The following is an 8074-nucleotide window of genomic DNA, read 5'->3' as shown; positions in this document are numbered from 1 at the left end:
AGGCGAAATCAACTGAGGGGCAAAAATGTCATTTTGCCTCTCCAACCCAAATAAGGGTCCAAGCAGAACCCCGCCAGATTGCCTGTAAAAGAAAGAAGAGGTTAGAGAGAAGTCAGTGAGGAGTCGGCCGGGAAGATTAACGGACCACCGCCGGAATCCATCTCCAGACGAGACTCGTACCAGGATTGAGAGGCTAGCAAGGCCGACGCTCCATCAAAACCTAAGAACATTTCGCGAGGTAAGTTTTCTAAACGACATTGCTCAGATCTGAGTTTTCCCCTACGTGAATCGACCCTAAAATGCTGAAATCTTCACCTAGGAACAACTCACGCACGGTCTGTGAAGAAGTTTGGTCGAGACCTCAACCCAAAGGCGGAGATCCGAGAGTCATCCGAGAATGGTGAGCGAACTTCCGGCGTTCTTAAATCCTCCGATAGTCAAGAAAAAAATTACAAAAAGAATACTAGGACGTAGCCTGTAACACGATCTAGAACGTTGCTGAAGGAATCATAACGATCCGATCTACGGATCGAAAGATATGAAAATCGGAAAATAAAAACCGACTGGGTTTCGGTTTTCAGAGGACAGAGAAGAAAAAAAAAAAAGGCCGGCGAGCGGCGACAGGCGCCGGACACGCGTCGACCACCGGCTGGAGCAACGCAGCTCCAGCGAGGCGTCGACACGTGTCGCCTGCAAGCCGGGCCGAACCTATTAGTAGCTTAAGGTCATGATTAAGAACCTATTAGTAGGCTACTTACTAAGTTTTACTCACTCCATGTTTATCATTTTTTTTTCAAGTAACTAAGAGTTGGTCGTGGATGAGAGTGGACTTTGGAGTGTAGGCCATGGACTAACCTCTATTTTTAATCTAGTTTTTTTTGTTCTTCTTTTGAGTATGCTTCTTATTTTGTGTTTGTTACGAGTATGTATATGTAACACCCCAAAAATGAAGGAAATTAGCTCCCATAAGAATAAGCCACTCATGAAACACCCAAAGGATAGAAAGAAAAAAAAATTAAAGAATTAAGCAAGAACAAAGGACTTAGTCAGGTCACTCGTGTACCCTAACAAGTGATTTCAAGGAGGTAAGGCCTTTTGAAAAAGATTGGAAAAGAAAAAGTAAATGAAAAGGGCAAAAAAGTCATTTTATCAATTATCAAGAATTTTTCCAAATTTGTAATTCCTTATCTAGAAGGAATCTCAAGATTCAAATAAGCGAAAAATGATAAAAAAGCGATGAGCAATTTGTAGAAAAATTATGGATTTTTCGAGAAAAATAATAATAAAATAATTGGAAAGTGGCAAATTACAAAAATACCCCTAAAAGAATGGATAATTACAGAAATGCCACTCTAATTAGAATCAGAGCATCTACCGTGACCATCCAAGCAAAATCCTTTGAACTCAAATTTCAACCGTCGGATCTCCTCCAAAATTTGATATGATCTAGAACGAACATGCACAGATCATCACATCCAATGACTAGTATTCAAAGCCAAGGTCGATAAGGATATGATCGGAGTTGATATCTCCGAGAAATTATCCAGGAAGTTCGATCTCTAAATAACGAATATTCTGGAGCTCTCAATGTCAGTTTAAGCTCCTCCTATAAAGTCTGAAGTAGGAGCAACAATACGGAATAAAAATCGAGAAAGGTCGATCCCCAATCGAAGGCAATAAGCGTTTAGATTGTGGATCTTCTACTCTCAGATTTCTTCCAAATTTGAGAGCAATCCTCCACCATTTCTCTTCAAACTTCTAAATAACGAAGAATCTGGAGCTCTCAATGTCGGTTTAAGCTCCTCCTATAAAGTCTGAAGTAGGAGCAATAATACGGAATAAGAATCAAGAAAGGTCGATCCTCAAATCGAAGGCAATAAGCGTTTAGATTATGGGTCTCCTACTCTCAGATTTCTTCCAAATTCGAGAGCAATCCTCCACCATTTCTCTTCTAACTTATTCCTACAGTTTCTCAACAAGATTACCCACAAGTTCTATGAAGGAATAGAGTGTTAAAAGTGCCCAGAAACCATTCCCCCAATTCAATCCGCTATTGAAGAACTTCAAGAAAAACTTGAAAATCCAATCCGAGGATACATGATGACTCGTCGTGCAAGAATGATTCCAATCAGTTTCTGCACCTCCAAGGAATGCTTCCATAGAAGACCACGAAGAAAAATAACCTCGAGAGCGTGCCAAAATGAAGGAAATAGGTTTCGAAATTAAATTGGGGATAAGAGTCAAAATTCCTATCTACGATCTCTTTTCCTTCAAATTAAGGATTCCTCTAGCTTCAGAGGAAGAAGTTGAGTAAACTTGATGAAGGAATCGAGAGCTGAGACATCGTAGAACAAGCTACCCTTGAGATCGAAAATCTGGCGTTTCGAGTGAGTTGCATACCGAGAACGATTTTTGGAAATTAAGGACATACACTCAAGGACGTTCCTCCAAACCAATTCCTTTAGCCTGAAGATAGGATATGGAAGGGGTTCAATGAAGAAATAGGGCCTTGAAACCCCTAGAATCGGCTGCCCAATAAGAAATCCTTTGTTTTATCTCCAGCGATAAATCAGAATTTGGATGAACTTTGGAAGCGAATATCTTAGGCTATGATCCACGAGTAGGTATCAAATTAATCCCTGGCCCTTTCTTGTAATACCCATCTTTAAGTTTCACGAAGAAATCAAGGAGAGAAACGCTGTAAATGTGGCTGTACAGGCCGAGTTTCAGATGGCGGCGACCCAAAAAATGTGCATCTTCTTCCTGTTCAGAGGAAGAAAACGATGATATGGCTAGTTCAACTGAACTGTCCAAGTCAACGTAAAATTTGACCTTTTCTCGGATTTTCTCAATTTTAACCCCATTTCAGACCGATTCTCATAGAAAATCTTATGGTTTCAGATACTAGACACAATAAAAAGTACGTGGAAGGAAATTTGAAATTATTCAGATACTGGAAGCTCAAGAATAGACGTCCCAAACGTCGACGACGAGGCAAGTAGTCACCTTGGACTTTTTGTTAAGAAATACTTGTAGAAATCGCTTGGATTTTCATATAAACCCTAAACCAAGTATGAATTAAGGATATATGAAAGAAAAACCCAAAAAACCGTGAGTTAAGACCCTGAACCGATCAAATAGCTCGAGATTTAAGTAATGTTAATATAACCCACTATATGAGCTCCGCTGACTATCAAATTTTAATACTGAGCATATTATAGTATGTTGAGGTTAGATATGAAATTTGGTGGTCATTGGATAAGGATAAGCAGGTAAACTATGAAACGGTGTAAAATGACCATAATGCCCCTAAGGTAATTTACCTTCGGTTCATGACCTAGATGACCTTCAAATGCTATGAAATTCATCAATAGATCTTATTTTATGAAGTGTTATATGAAACCTTATCCCAAGGGGTTATATAAGGTAATGAAGTTTGGGAGTTATTGGAAAACTTTAGTTAGCGAAACCAAGATATGAGAGAAAATGCTCATCACGATCCATATGACCTTTGCCATGAATTACGATGTTTATAAGTTTTGTAGTCAATGTTACCAATGTTTGCTGCACACAAAAAAAGGTAGGGATGTTAAATTTTTAAGTTAATTTTGGAAAGTATGGTGGATAAATTGGGTACCAAATTATTGTTTTCAACTGCATGTCATCCTCAGACTCATGAGCAAACTGAGGTGGTTAATAAAATATTAGGAGCATTCGTTAGGGCTATTATTTATAAGAATATTAAGTCATAACTTGGGTAACAAATTATTGTTTTCAACTATATGTCATCTTCATATTAATGAGCAAACTGAGGTGGTTAATAGAACTTTAGGAGCATTGCTTAGGGCTATTATTTGTAAGAATATTAAGTCTTGGGACGAATGTTTGCCACTCATTGTTTTCTTTTTGAAGTTGCTTACGAATTTAATCCACTTACGCGTCTTGATTTGTTTTCTATTGATTCTAATATTTTTGTGAGTAAACCAGCCACAAATAAGGCAAATGGGATCAAAACATTGCATAAAGAGGGGAAAGAGACAATTGAGAAACAAAATTTCAATGTTGCTTCAAGACTTAACAAAGGACGGAATGAAATCATTTTTCAACCCAGTACCTGGGTTTGGATACATTTTTGCAAGGAGTGATTCCCATCTCAAAGGAAGACAAAGTTACATCCAAAAGGGGATGACCCTTATCAAGTCTTTGAAAGAATTAATAACAATGCATATAAAATGATCTTCCAGGAGAATTTTAGCACATTCTACTTTCAATGTTGCTGACTTGAGTCCTTTTGATGCAGGTGATGATTTTCTGATTCGAGGACGAATCCTTTTGAAGAGGGGGAAGATGATAAGGATCATGGTGTTCCAAATGTTCCAACTGGACCTATTACACGATCCAAGGCCAAGAAGATTCAACAAGCATTCATTCTAAATCTATAAAATTGGATAGGCTCGGTTCAACTATTATTTCATGTGTTACAAGCTTATTAGATTGAGGAAGGACCATTTGGAGCGTCAAAAGTGAATATTTACACCGTTGAAGGAGCAAATGAAGTTGCAAGCATCATTACATGAGTTGTTAGAAAACTTTATTTATTTTTAATTTCATAAAGTTTGTAATGGTAGAATTGACAAATTCACTTCATTTGAGATGTAAGGGGATCGAGATTAAATCCCGGCCACTAACTTCTTTTGTGGGAGACTATATATACCCACAAATTATTATGTAAAAATCAGATTTGTGATGAATGAAATTGATCTCTCAAGTTGATAACACTTGCATATTAGAACAATTCAATATTACATGCCTTACTTACAAGTAAAATACTAGACTATCAACTTTTTGTTTTATAGTCCAACAACCGCTCAAGAAAATAGATTTCAAACTTGAGAGAAGAAAATATATTGAGTAGGAGTTAAAAATGTTGCATTTTTATTAGAAGGGCATTTGGTCTAGTGGTATGATTCTTGCTTAGGGTGCGAGAGGTCCCGTTTATTTCTCGAAAGATGAGCCTTAGAGAAGGCAATTCAAGAGCAACCGGAAAAAAATTAGAAAAAAAATGTTCTTTTTACTTCTCTCTACTCTATTCTTTTTTCTTCTTTCTGCCGTAATTAACTTCTATTCTTTTTTCTTCTCTCTACTCTATTCTTTTTTCTTCTCTCTACCGTAATTAACTTCTATTCTTTCTTCTCTCTACTCTATTCTTTTTTCTTCTCTCTACTCTATTCTTTTTTCTTCTCTCTACCGTAATTAACTTCTATTCTTTCTTCTCTCTACTCTATTCTTTTTTCTTCTCTCTACCGTAATTAACTTCTATTCTTTCTTCTCTCTACTCTATTCTTTTTTCTTCTCTCTACCTTAATTAACTTCTATTCTTTTTTCTTCTTTCTACAGTAATTAACTTCTATTCTTTTTTCTTCTCTCTACAGTAATTATCGCAAACCCTATGTAAATAATTTAACTGGTGCCTAACCCAAAGGAATGCGTGGCAATTTACAGCTGAAAGGATCTCGGAGACCCACCAAAGCACGAAAGCCAGAATCTTTCAGAAAATGGATTCCTATTCGAAGAGTGCATAACCGCATGGATAAGCTCACACTAACCAATTGGATCCAATGGGAGGTATCGGGAAGGAATTGGAATGTAATAATATCGATTCATACAGATATAGAAGAAAAGGTTCTATATTGATTCAAACACTGATAGTGATAGTGATAGTGATAGTGATAGTGATAGTGATAGTGATAGGGATAGGGATAGGGATAGGGATAGAGGAAAAAAACGAAGATTTCACATAGTACTTTTGATCGAAAAATCAATCTGATTTATTTTGTACCTTTCGCTCAATGAAAAAATGGGTGTCATTTTCGGTGTGAGAGGTCTTAAGTTCAATTCTCAAAATGCCCCCAACAATATTATATCAAAATGAATTATGCAAGATAATATGATTTAAAATGTGGTTTTTAAACATTGAATCGAGAAGATGAGAATAGAGAATGAAACATATTCTTGGCAAAATAAAGATCGTCTCGGGCAAGACTTCAAAAGGAGCATTACACAAATTGTTCTATTGTATTCTTTCTAGGAACTTTTAAATAACCGATGAAGAAGTTTCAGAGAGCCATAGGTTCGAATCCTGTCACCTTGTGGTATTCTCAGGGGCCGAAGTGCAAAGCCCCGTAGTCTATCCGTGGTCAGAAAGGAAGGCATGTTGTCCGCTGTCGTCACATAGGTCATCTGTCATCACAATCCTTTTAAGAAAGATGCGCCAAAATAACCGATGAAGAAGTTTTAGAGAGCCATAGTTTCAAATCCTGTCACCTTGATGTGGTATTCTCAGGGGCCGAAGTGCAAAGCCCCATAGCCTATCTGTGGTCAGGAAGGCAGGCGAACCGCGCACACTGAAAAAAAACAAAGAAGATCTTCTTTTCTATCACGCGTAGAATTGTCATTTTCTTGTCTTTTGAAACCTCTTTACCTTATCAGTAGTCATCAGGCATGTTTTTGGTATCATATATCGAGATAATTATTATGAAAAAGCTATTTCACAAGTGTGACTTAGATACCCTTTCTTTGTGGTATCAGTCATGCTATTTGAATAGCCTGAAGTCATCATAGCCTCTCCCACCGGTTCCGAAGACTCCTTCGGCATCAATGTGCTCCAATTAAAGAGATCAGACCCTTTCCTAAACCAGAATCGGGCACAAAACGCTGAGGAGAAAGTCGAAAGCGAGCTCTTTTCGCGTATACGCAATCTGGAAACCCAATTAGCTCATGGACTGTCTCCTCAACCCTAGTGAGTATGAGTGCTTGGTAAGAGAGAATGTCGAATGAGAAAGACATTCGATTTCGACAACATTCGCAACTACCAAAGTGCACTAAACCTAGTAGAGATCTTCGACCTAACAATAATGGAACTTCAAGCCCATTTAATCAATCCTATTTGTACGTTATTGTTTACCGAATCGGATGCACACCAGGCCTAAATTCTCTCTCAGTCACCCGGAGACGAAAGGAAGATCAAATCCGAAGTTTACGAATCGAAGCGAAAGTGAATCTGAGTTCTACACGCTTTCATTTTCAAAAGCTTCGCTTGCCTATGGTACTTTATTAAGGATGTGCAACAATACGGTCATCTCTCAGTCGTGTATAGAGAATTCCTTGATCATTTCCTTGGCGGATAACACAAATGAAATCGCTTCCCTGACCGCCCATGTTATGAGTCCATTCTTGTCTTGTTGGTTTGTTGTACTATTCTATACCTCTCTCGATTGATAGAAAGACGTTCGGGAGCTGGGAGGGCCTATCGTAAGGGAACTTTCATTTTCACTAAAGGCAAAGGTAAAGCGGGAGCTGCATATGTCCACGGTGATCAAGAGAGAGCGACTCCTTCTTTAAAAGAGGTTGGTTTTATCGAAACTGTCAGATGCGCTTTCGTTAAAGAAAAAATAGGAGCTCTTGGTTTGGCCAATGTCGATTCGTATGGCAATGCGGACTCGACTCAGGATGAGGATTCCGCTTTTCATACCGCTGCTATGAGCCAAAAGAGCTGGTAAGCCATCTCGCTAAACGAAAGGAAAAAGCACGTATAGGTTGACCTTGTAACAAGGGGCGGGGGCCAGCCAAAGAAGGTCAGTCGGATTAGGTTAGGACCGTTAATCCAGTTCAGCTAGGTTCTTCCATGCGAGAATGTATGCGTATCGGTATCTTCTTTAGGACCGGTTGCTTCCTCTTTTTGTTTATACGTTTGGAGAAACTGGCTAAACCCGCCTTTCTTACCGGGTGTAGTTCAATATTTCAGCTCAAACTTTTCTATCGTCCGACGGAAAAGGTAGGAGTACGACTACCTTTTCCTTTTCTTGCCCGAGCCAAGGGATCATTCAGTTTCTACCAAAAAGTTTGCTATCTATTAGTTGCCATAATCGAATGTATTTCTCATTTCATGATAGCTCCTCCAAGAGCTTCCTGGTCCATAGTAGACGAAACCTTGGACTTCTATGAGACTTATAGCATTGCCTGGTGAGCTCGTCGTTGAGGGTTGGCCTTACATGAGATCGAGCAGCCTTTCTTT

The sequence above is a fragment of the Cucurbita pepo genome, chromosome 10 (genome assembly GCF_057944985.1).
Source record: "Cucurbita pepo subsp. pepo isolate OVF chromosome 10, ASM5794498v1, whole genome shotgun sequence".
NCBI classification, from domain to species: domain Eukaryota; kingdom Viridiplantae; phylum Streptophyta; class Magnoliopsida; order Cucurbitales; family Cucurbitaceae; genus Cucurbita; species Cucurbita pepo.
Note: the sequence above shows the minus strand (reverse complement) of the source record.